The sequence below is a fragment of the Argiope bruennichi genome, chromosome 9 (assembly GCF_947563725.1).
Source record: "Argiope bruennichi chromosome 9, qqArgBrue1.1, whole genome shotgun sequence".
NCBI lineage: Eukaryota > Metazoa > Arthropoda > Arachnida > Araneae > Araneidae > Argiope > Argiope bruennichi.
Genome location: NC_079159.1, coordinates 2850841 through 2862933, shown reverse-complemented (window position 1 = coordinate 2862933; position 12093 = coordinate 2850841).

The window sequence follows — 12093 nt, the reverse complement described above, 5'->3', positions numbered from 1 at the left end:
CAACTATTTGTGATGGTTTTGCAATTTTTTTTCGGGGGGGGGATTCTCTTGATCTTAATAGGATAGAGAACACTCATTTTAAAAATCACAACACAAGTAAACAGCTTCAGAAATAACAGGATTGATTCCCTGATGGGATTGCGCAAATAATTTCAATCAGATTTCATAATATTTATAAAAAGTGACAAGATAAATCAACTGCATTTATTGCATTAAAAAAAGAATTTTAATATTTGAATCTCCCTTCAAAAATACCATAGCATGGAAATATTTCAGTCTTGATTCATTTCTCTTTGATTATTTTTTAAAAATTTACCCTTCATTGCATAACGTGCATACGCGTGCATAATGAATATTTTTTACATCTTCACAACATTCGTGCGCATAAATACAGTAATCAAAGCAATGAAAAAAGTATTGTATAAAATACTTAGAAATATTTTCTAAGATTTCAGGAAATTGGTGAAACGATTGTAGGGAATACAGTTGCTATTACTGAAACTCTAATTTTTCCAAAGCATATGAAATAAGATTCTCCAAAGTCACTGAGTAAAACCATTAACATTTCTACTCATTTTCTCTCGTTCATCTACTCATTTCAAAACTCTAAATAAAATTTTTAAAACCCTTTCTTCAAATACATATACTATCCCAGAAATAATTATCTGCAAAACTTGGTAGCTCCAGGTTAAATATTATTCCTTGTAGAACTAGTTAAACGAATTTAACATGTCGCATATAAAAATTTACATATAATATAGCCCTCTATAAACATCACCCTATTAATACGTGAAAGTACTTTTCTTTTTAATTAAATGAAATTGAAACTTGAGGAAATGACACCTTTTTGAAGAATAAAATGAAAAAAAAAATTCTTTTTAAAAACACTCTGTTTTTATCAACCGACTTTACAGAAATGACTTATGAAAATTTCCATCATTTTCATATTGCTATTGCTTTTGTTTACCCTTGATTTTTTAATACATATGAGAAAACATAACCTTTTCATTTACATGCTATGTTTTCATAGCCTGCTAATCCACCAGTTTTGTAAAAAATGTTAATATGACATCTTAATCTACTGGTTCTGTTTAAAAAAAAAAAAAGTCTAGTAGATTGAATGCTATTTCGATTTTGTAAACAGCAATTAAAGACGTGCTAGTATAGATGCAAAAGGGAATAATGTGATTGCACAAATGATAAGCATTCGGTTTCAAAAATATTATGTGTTTTCAATGAAGTTTGGACCATTTAACAAATATATGTCAGCATCTTCTTTTTGATAACAGTTTATCTTCAATAAACCTTTGTTTTAATGGGTCAGATAGTAGATAAACAAAATGACAAAGAATAAAAAAACATAAACTGGTTGGAGAGCCAATCAACGAAAAGTAAGTAAATGAAACTGGTTGCCAAATAGGTCCTCTTTTATTTGTCTACAAAAAATTTAATCTCAGCCCGTCTTTGCTTTTTTATGCGTTTATTTATTTATTTGTGAAATGCGTTGAAAATAGTCTATTTCTTTATTAATAAACGCAAAACGGGAAATGATACATTAAATCACCTTAATAGAAATAAACTAGAAACAGAATACCTTATTTTATCAATTCTAAAAGGCAATGACCGTTTTGAAATTTTTTTTCATGGTTTTAATTTTTAGTCAGCACTATTTGGAAAAGGTCTTTAACTGCATAAAATATTAAAAAATTAGAAAAGAATGGATGTTTGATTTTTATCAAGAGAGGAAAGCGCAAACGACTCAAGGATTATTTTAATTTTAATTTCTATCATCATGTATTATATTTTTATAATTATCTATTTATTCTGAAACATTCAAAATCGTAAATTATATTCAGTTCGGAAGAAGTAAGCGTTTTGAAGCTTCTGACTAAACGAAAGGGAAAAACGAATAACCAGCTTTAAACAAAAAGAAAAAAAAAATGTCCAAACGATTATGTATTTCTCACTACAATAGATAAAAAGTAGTTAAATATTTGTTCCAATCCTCAGCGAAATCGAACAGGAGATAAAACAACAGCGGTAATAAAAGGAAACAAGTTCTTAATACCCAAGTCACTTCCACCTTAAAAAAAAGACGTCAATTTCTTTCTTTAATTTTATACATACATCTTTCTCTCTCTTTCCTTCCGTAGAATCCGCACAAATAAATTTTTAGTCATCCTTTGTGCTCGGATTAAAAACTACAACCATAACTCTGGCGAATCGCTATGCGGCGCCCTCTGAAGTGAACCGCTGTAAACTCACGTCGTCGTTTGATAAATAGCCGAGTTTTGAAGTTTCCACAGTTAAGTTAGAACAGCTCGGGGGGGGGGGGGGAAGCGCACGAGTGTCTCGAAGATATATCGTCCAAGGTAAAAGAAAAGAAAAACTTTTCGCAAAGAAATAAGTCGAAATTTCGTGTGCTCGAATCCTGCTGCGAATAGATTCTCGGGGATCTTGAAAAGGTGTGAAAGAGGCAGGTTTGGAAAGGTGGTTTTTACGTCTTCATTATTTCATAAACTCTGGAGGCGGATTCAGAAAGAAAAAAAAAGTTTCTGGTCTTTTGTTAGCGCTTTGACCGTAGCGAAAGACATTTGAAATATATCCTCCCAAATCAAAAGATGGGTCTAAAAACAGGTCATTTTGTAGCCGATTGTTCGCCGCTCAGTTTTTGTAGAGGCGGTATGTAACAAGTGATGAGTTTGCGGTCGCCTTTTTCTAAATTTCTTTGAATGGATCGTTTTACTCCTTAACGGATGTGCATTGATTTGTTATGCGATCTACATCAGAAATGTCAAAATATAAAGAGCACGTTCAATATAAGATCGGAGGTCGAGTGCTGCGCTAGTATGATCTTAAATGGCGACCAGCAAGAATTTACTATTCGTTTCGTTGTTCATTCGAGCAAATAAAAGAATAAAATTTTGACTTTTTTTCAAAGCTATTTCAAAACAATTTTACTCACTTCAAATTTTCTGTCTGTGATTCATAAAAAATTATCACACTTTTGATACTTAACTGCAGATCTAGCATAACAAAATAAATTGCTAACATAAAAAAAAAAGAAAAAAGAAAGAAGTAAATGAGTCGATATAGAAATCTATTTTATGAATTTAAGATGTTGTTACATTTAACCCTCAATCAGTTAATAGTAGCAAAAAATACTAGTAAAAGATTTAGAGAAAGAAAAAAAAAAAAAAAACATAGGAAGACAATTGTCCTTTACATGATTCAGCTAAAATTTGCATTTTGTGTCAGCTGTCAAATAGCACTGTTCATAAATAATGCTATTTCAAATTCAAAAACAAGCAGGTCAAAAACAAAACAAACTCTAAAATTAACTAAATTGTCTTTATACATATCAAGTAAATCAAATTTATGGTAAGTGTATTATTAGATTCTTACCATGTTGCTACATGAGGATTCTTTCTTTCTTTATTATTCAAAATACTATCTTGTACTTATCATTAACTAAACCAACTATAAAACTAACTAAAGTGTCTTTATTAATTAAATTTATCTAATCTTTAAAATGCTCATGGTTTCATTACGTATTAGGCTGCCATTTTTAGGTTCTGCTGTTCTTGTAAAAAAGAATAAAAAGAAGAAGAAGAAGAAGAAAAAGGAAAAAGACGTTTTATACGTTTTTTGTAATTCTTCGATTCATTTTTTGATTAATTGTAGGTATTGATAACCAAAATTCAGATATAGACAAATAAAAAGAATGTAAAGATGTATTGGAGACTTTTTACTAATTTGTAGTATTTTTTTTAAAAATATATCTGTGAAAAGTCTCCCAAATCTCTTGAAACTGGTCGAATGCCATGTATCTTGAAATTTTTCATGTGACCATTTTGAGTTATCGTTCTCTTTAAAAAATAAATGTGATCGAGTTTAAAAGTGAATAGAGAAGTTAAAATGCACCCTAAATTGTTAAATGCGTTGATTACAGTTACCTTGACTATTTATTTCTTTAAAAAATTTTCCCAAGATCTTTAAGTATTCGTCATTGTACTTTTCTCAGTAAGAAAGCTTCTGCTTATACAAATTTCCTAAGGATATATATTTATTTATTTAAGTGACATTTATTTCTGTAATGCCAGTAAATAATGCTAAAAAATAAATATTAATATTAATCAGTTGAAACGGAACGAAAATAATTTTTTTCAAATGCAAAAGTATACTTTCTTCAAGCTTATGAAAATAGAAGAAAAAATTGAAGATAGAAAGAAAATGAACTCTGTAATAAAAAATTGACTTCTTCAATCATAAATACTAATATAAGAATTACAACCAGAATACTGAAATTATTGTTGATACATGGTTCGTAATTTGCTATATAGTTTCTATGCGGTAAATTCAAGATTGAAGATTTCAAAGCATTACAAAATTTTTTAGAGAAATCTATAACAGCTTAGTAACCGCATTCTAAACTATTCCTTTCAATCGTGAAGTCAGTGCCATTTGGTATAGAGGGATCAGATTAACCAAAATTCTTCAAAAGGTGATGATAACAGGGAAAGAAGGCGGAAAACTTCTTATATTCTTCTTGAAATTATCAAATTCAGACGCAAAATTACAACGTTCAGTATGGAAATCGTAAGTTTTTTTTTCCCCATTTAAACCACTATTTTTATTTTCAACGCAAAAGATGATACTTAAATCCTCTTGCACTTTAAATCAATCCACCTCCTAAAGAGAGAAATGTATCATTCGAATTCATCAAAATCATGCAAATGGGATTGTACAGACATCTGAACTAACAAAATGAAATGCCTAAAACTGGAAGCAATTTCTACCGTGAATTGTATATAACTTTATTTAACAAAATAGTTCATGTTGAAGAATTCGACAGACGGATACTCGTGTGTGTGTGTGTGTGTGTGTGTGTGTGTGTGTGTGTGTGTGTGTGTGTGTGTGTGTGTGTGTGTGTGTGTGTGTGTGTGTGTGTGTGTGTGTACTTATTTAATCCTCTTTAGGAAATTGAAATACAGTCTCACATTTTAATTCCTCCCTAAACACGTTAACTGAGCTTGTTTCTCACTATTATAGAATGTGAGGATTCAAGTATTTCAGCTTATGCTCAATCTAGAGAATACACTTGAAATTATGAAGCACAATTTAACTAGCTCTTCGTTTGCAGAATTATGATTTTCTGCGCCATTGTTTGCCTTTCTCATTTTTTCCTTCAAAAATGCTGCCACTTTAAAATAATTCATGACATTAAATTTAATTAAGAGTGCATTACATTTATAGTATTGAAAAATTGAACGATTTTTCTCAGATTATCAGCTTCAGTTAATCAAATTTGAAATAACTTCCCCGAATTCATCTAAATGAGATTCCAGTTCCAATTATTGTGTTGTGTCATTCCAGAAATCATTTTCCAACTGCTTCGAACTTCATTTTTTATTTTATTTCGGATGCATTTCCATTTTTTTTCCCCCTTCGCGTTTTGCATATCAAATAACGATCGCTTATGGCAAGGAATCGATCATGAAATAAAATTTGAGAAGAAAAGATAAAATAAGAAAAAGAAATCAAACTCCGAAGATGAGTTTTAGAAGAGATTAATAAGAATATAATAATAATAAAAAAAACGAAGAGGGAATCGAAAGTCATTTGGATTCATCAGTGTTCTTTAAAGAAAATAACGATTGTCAACGCTGTCGTTCTCCAGTGGTGGCGCTGGTAAGCAACTTCTGAAAAAACGAATAAAAGGGGGAACTCACTTAGGCGAAGGGTGTAAAAAAAATGAAGAAATAACACAAAGTGTCAGTACTAACAACCCTCATAGCCCTACCGGAGCATGATCTTTACAAGAACTTCCTATAAATCAAAACGTCAGTCGCGAATAACTTTTAAAGTCATTTTGTTATTATCCTTTTTTTTTTTATTATTATTATATCTAATGGTAGTCTTTCCTCTAAATGATCCCTCCCCCACTTTCCTACCGTCTGCTGTTGGTGGGTTATGAGTGTTCTTCTTGACTCGGCAATGATATCGGAATTTTCAACTCCCGGTCAGTCACTCAGAAGTAATTATGCATCGCTCGCTCTGATTGGACTGCGGGATTTAATCACTGCTATTAGCCTCCGCGTTAAGACATCTTATTGGAGGACACTTAAATAGTTGGATCAAGTCATTACGCAGATGGATGGAGGCTGATTCTTCGAGTTTAGCCGTAAAAGGGCGGCTGCAATGACAACAGTTAATTTGTTTTGTTGGTCGTTAGAGAAGGGGAAATGAGCTTATTCGAGTTGTGTAATTAGGTGAAGTAGTAAATGGCTGTCGCGTTATCGGAAACTCTTCTCTGCAAATGGAACCATCATTAAGTGGCTTTCCTGAAGAATTTAAATGATGGATGAAGGGTTTTAATTTGGGTAGAATAAAGGAGGGTTCGTCTGTCCAAACATTGGGTTAGTTATTCGATGATTGTGAATTATTGCTCATTCCGGAACGAATTTGTCTAAACGTCAGTCATAATTATTCGATATTAACTGAGCTTTTACTTCCGTTCATTATTGAATTCACTTAAAATTCTGATGGCAACTGACTTCATTTCACATTTATTTCCACAAGAGCTTTCTCTGAAATTTAAGAAAAAAAAAATGGATGAGGTGTCATATTTCATTCCATCTCAGCCGCACAATTAATTACAATGTGATAGGGGAAAAAGATGATCTCCAGTTCCACGCCTCGCATTTATCCAACTGTTCCAAATAAAATATTGAATATTCGTTTGAATGTCTCTTTCTCGTTCCTCAAAAATTTCCTCCCCTCCCTTCTTTTAATGCATACTTTGAACATTTATCGTTCGAATTCAAGTAAGAGTACCCAAAAATTTCTTAAATGATACATAGACTAGATCATCAAGTGACATTCACGTACAATGAATGGCAATGACGATTTTTGGACTGAACAAGAGAGTGAAACACCTTCAATAACAATATACACTAAAATATTCATTAAAATGTCTGTGAGTAGACAAAATTTAGCTTTCTAAAAAAATAGGGATGTAAGATAAAGAAAGCTGCGTTTAATCTACCAATAGTGCGAGCTGACACAAATGAATGCAGAATCGATCTGTTTTGGTTCTAACATTTGTCTTATAACTTTATTATCTGGTTCTATTCTTGCCTTTTTGAATCGCTCATCGGTACTTTTCATAAAAGTATTCAAACGATTATGTTCACATAACTTTCAAACCATCTTTTGATATTTGGAAATAGTCTCTAAGATTATTTAATCATTCATATTCTGTATGAACGATATTTTCAAGAAAGACTAACTATATTTTCATTAACTTACGATTCTGGCGTGAGAGTTCTGATCTGCTCTGGTCGTTTCCATCTGACCGCATTCATTCCTACCAGAAATTGTAAATTTGGCAGAAACTTCTTTTGTACCCTCTTTGAAGGCATTTTTAATAGATATTTTAACGCCACCGTGTTTTATTACCTATTTCATATACTGTACGATACCCCGACCTAGCCAGGGGCCATGCGGGAAACTTGATGGGGCCGCCGAAGAGCAATCCCACCTTAGCACGCAGGAACAAATTATACTTGATGACATTGGACCCTCGCAAACAATGAAGAATCCTCTAGAGGAAACGCATATTGGTACAGAAAAAGAATAGAAAAAAAATTACATTTTACATTACATATTAAATTGTGAAACATTAAAAATGCATAAAATGCATTAAATGAGCTCAAACTTTTTACATTAGGAGAGCGCTAAATACAAAAGATTTGATAAAATGTTTCTAATAGAAGATTTAATGACTGACATTTTTATGAGTTCTTCGATTTTAAGAGACATCCTGTTTCTTGGCCATCTGAGTCTGTGTTCTCGCTATAGTGCACGGGACTTTAATCACATGATTTATAGATCCTTCTTCGGTGACACACTGACAAGTTGAATTTTGGTCAAAGAAACGACTTTGGTGCACAGAAAATGCATCATGGCCAGTGTAGACTTGGTAAAGATAAAAATCGCCCTCAGTTCGGTAAACTAAAACGTTTTTAAGATTTTTAAGATGTTCATGGGCTGTTCTCCCCTTAATGGAATTGTTCCATTTCCCTGCCTGTCCTTATTTGTTAGTTTTTTTTTTTTTTTTTTTTCATTTTTGAGTTGGGTTTTGGACTCATGGAAAGATATTTCTTGGGTTTCTAAGTTTAAAGCATCCTCAGATAGTGTATCGGCTTTTTCATTTCCGATATAACTCTGATGAGCTCTGATCCAGATCATTTCATCACCAAAAACCAAAGAAGTAATGCATTTTTCCAAAAAGATATTTACTGAGTAATATATTATAAAATGTATTATATTTTTAAAAGATAATACGAATTATAAAACATAAAAAAAAAATCTGATGTCAAATCTATATCATATATATGTAAATATCTACGCATACGCAGTATTTTTTTTTTTTAAAGCAAAACAAAATCATTTTCTCTTTAAGAATATTGCATCAGAAATAACACAAAACTGATAGGAATGAGTATTCGATAACAAACAAGAGAAGATAGATGGATCGCAGATTCGAAGTTAAATATTTATTTTCATTCATTTTAAGGTTTTATTTTTGTAACTATAAGTTTTGTGGACGATTAAAAAAAATAACACCCTTTCACATGTAGCGATTAAATAATGCAGCCATTTACTATAAACCACCGAAGAATGGCAAACATAATGATACATGTAAAGTCGCATCCAACAACACTTTGTCCTGCGCAGTGTTATATTATTTTCCATTCTGTATTATGTATTTTAGATTTTAGAAAGAGTGGATCACCCATTTGTGCATCGAGGTGAGCAGTTATGAGTCAGTTGTAATTGTATTATTCTTCAATATCTGAAAAGATGGCAGGATCTGTCTCGTATCACAAAGTGGATGTTGATGCCTGAAATATCTTGGTCCAGAACGATCCAATAAGAGAGTAGCATAACAAAAGAACTCTTTTATAGCCTTATATATGTACCAAAAAAGAAAAACTGCCAGTTCTTATCTAGGTTAATACTATTTACAAAAATCACATAACAGTTGAAATTTTAATCATGGAATGGTTCCACGATCAAATCGGAAAATAAGTCATTAAAAAAACCCCGCTAAGAGGCTGTTAGCTCAAAATGGCTACTCCAGGGGAAGCTCCAGAAATTCACTCATCTTTTTCGGGGAAGGGGATCCTAACACAGAAACTCGCATCACACGGAGCTTCTCACAAAATCTGGAACAACTTCAAACACCGACGTCCTTCCGACTTCTCCTTCGAAGCCTCTCACTACCGTGACCTCCGAGAGACAAGGCCTGCTGGCTGTTGTAATGAATCATCACGGCTAGGCGGACGCTCCGAGAAGGACGGAGATGACCATAACGCGTAACTTGCGATGTACAGCGTTATGCTTCCTCCACAATTTTCGTCAATTCTCTAAATTATCAAATAATTGCATAGATACTAATTAAAAATATTACTTTGTATTTAAAAAATTGACATTTAAATAATTACAATCGCGGTTTGAGATATTGAATATCACAATTTCTTGACAACTTTCGTTATTAAAAACACATTCACCGAATTATTAAATACAGTACACTCCCGATTATCCACGGAATTGGGTGGCGCGGCCGCGGCGGATAACAAAAATCGCGGATAATCCGAAAAAAGCTAAAAACGGGTATAGCAAAAGAGAACAGTCATTTCAACTTTGAAAAATCGTTTTATGTACAATAAAAACGCAAAATAAACAGCAGGAAATGTTTAACTAACGCTTAATATTTTAGTATATCACTCAAAACTAACCTAAAATGCATTTTGTTAATGAAAACAGAAAAGTGCTTTGTACTTACGAGATACACAGAAAAATTAATACATATGTACTGTTTTAATACTGTAATGTATTATGTAATTACAAAAACATAACTGTAAAACTGCACCTTTTTGAAGAAAGTCAAAAAAAAAAAAAAAAAAAAAAACCTTTGTGCGGCAGACGCGGATAATCGGGAGTTTACTGTAGGTGCATAATAATTGCTAATTTACGAATTATTTATTATCTGTTTGTGTAAAATAGATGTTTACCTTAAATTTTCTTTGAAATGAAAACTTTTTAGTTCTCAGGAGTTTTATTTTTTAAAAAAAGAGGCTAATTAATAGTAAAAGATTTACATGTGGAAAATAAAAATTGCTTTAAACAAAAAATTTGATTAGTAACATAATGAGATTATTCATTCATTTTTTATGCTTTATATAAATATTGGATTTAAATTTTTTTTTACTAGAAATGTTTGTTAAAAAAAATATAGCAAATCTATGAGCTATACTTGTATAAAGAAATAACATATTTAAGTTAATAAATATTAATTAATTAAAAAATTATAAAATATGAACCAGATGAAGACACATATTAGTAAACATTTATTTATTTTAACATAATAGCAAGAAAAAAAAATACAATTATTCAGAACTCGTACATATGCAAAATAGAAATACTATTAAAATGTGAGAGACAAACAATTATTTTTATATACTATATAAAAAAGGTTCATTATTATATAAAATAAGTACTATATAAAAAAGGTTCATTAAAGGTACTATATAAAAAAGGTGTTCAGGTTTACACTTCAGCAGATGTAATTGCTCAAGAAAAAATTCAAAGAAAAATTTACATTTGTCAGTAAATACATCTTCTGAATTTTTGATGATGGATTCAATAATATTAATTTTGACATTCAATGAACACGATAATCTATCACAGGGATCCTGTTCATAATAATCAAGAGTATCAAATATATGATTTATATTATTAACTTTAATTGGTAATGGGAATGGCTCGTGTTTCAAAATCCTTTCTCCCATAAATGATGCATTTAAAAGTAGATCATTGTTAATACTTACAGCATATGTAATGGTAGAAATGCCATCATTAACAGATAGGTGGATGAATAACATATTTTCATTCTTTTCAATAATAGTCCAAAAGGAAGAAAAGGTATGGTCTTTAATACATTTTTTTAATTCATTAAAATTAGTAAATGCAGTCTTGCTGTCATAGTTCTGTTTGGAATTTAAGCTTTCAGTTATGGAACGTTCCATTTGGACTTGTTCGAATCGTTTCCTCCTTTTTGAAGGACTCTCTCGAATTGAGGATGTTGATGATGACAAATATGTTGGGCAGCCAGGAAAAATACTTGATACAGCATTTTCTTTCCGCCTGGGCTTCTTCAGAGGAGAAGATAATGTTTCCCCGGTTCTTTCATTGTAGAAAGTAGTTCTGTAAAGCACTTCACCATCTTTAAACTGTCTTTCACATACCTGAAAGAAAAAGAAAAAAAAAAAAAAAAAAGAAACAGAAAAAATTCGCTATCATGTAGAATAGCTTTTTATATTTATAAACCTACAAATCAAGAGGATTTTTTTTTAAGTTCTAAAAATGTTTTAAACTGATGCTTAAAAATCAGTTATTTTCATGCTTATTAAGAAAACTGAGTAGCCTATATTTTACATTAACAAAATTGTGAAGCTAAAATTGAACTAAAATTAATGCATCTTAAATAAATTTTAATTAATCAGAATGACATTAATTTTTTTTACAAAAATTAAGACTGTAACAAACACAAATTATAATATTTTACACCTAAATATAATTGAAACTATTGCAAAGTATTAAAACGTATTAATTATCAATGCTAATTTTTGCTAACTTTAGAATTCTTTGTGATGGTAAAAATTTTTCTTGGAATTGCATGCAGCCATTTCTCTTTTAAAGCCTCATCAATGGGATATCCAAAAACAGCGACTTTATTTTCTTCATCATAATTTCCACGGCAAGCTAGAACTGAGCATTTATATGGCATCTTTTTTTTTTTTTTTTTTTTTTTTTTTAAAGAAAAGTTAATGTTTATTTACCAAAAAATAAATGATTTAATTAAAATAAAAGTTCAAATAAAGTAATATAAATTTCTTTGTATATAGATATTCGTAGTGATATTAATCTACATTGTAACTTTAAAAATAAAACTCACTGTCGTGATTAAGAATACTCAAGAGATAATGGATGCAACTTTATAAATTGTATGTAACTAAATACTAA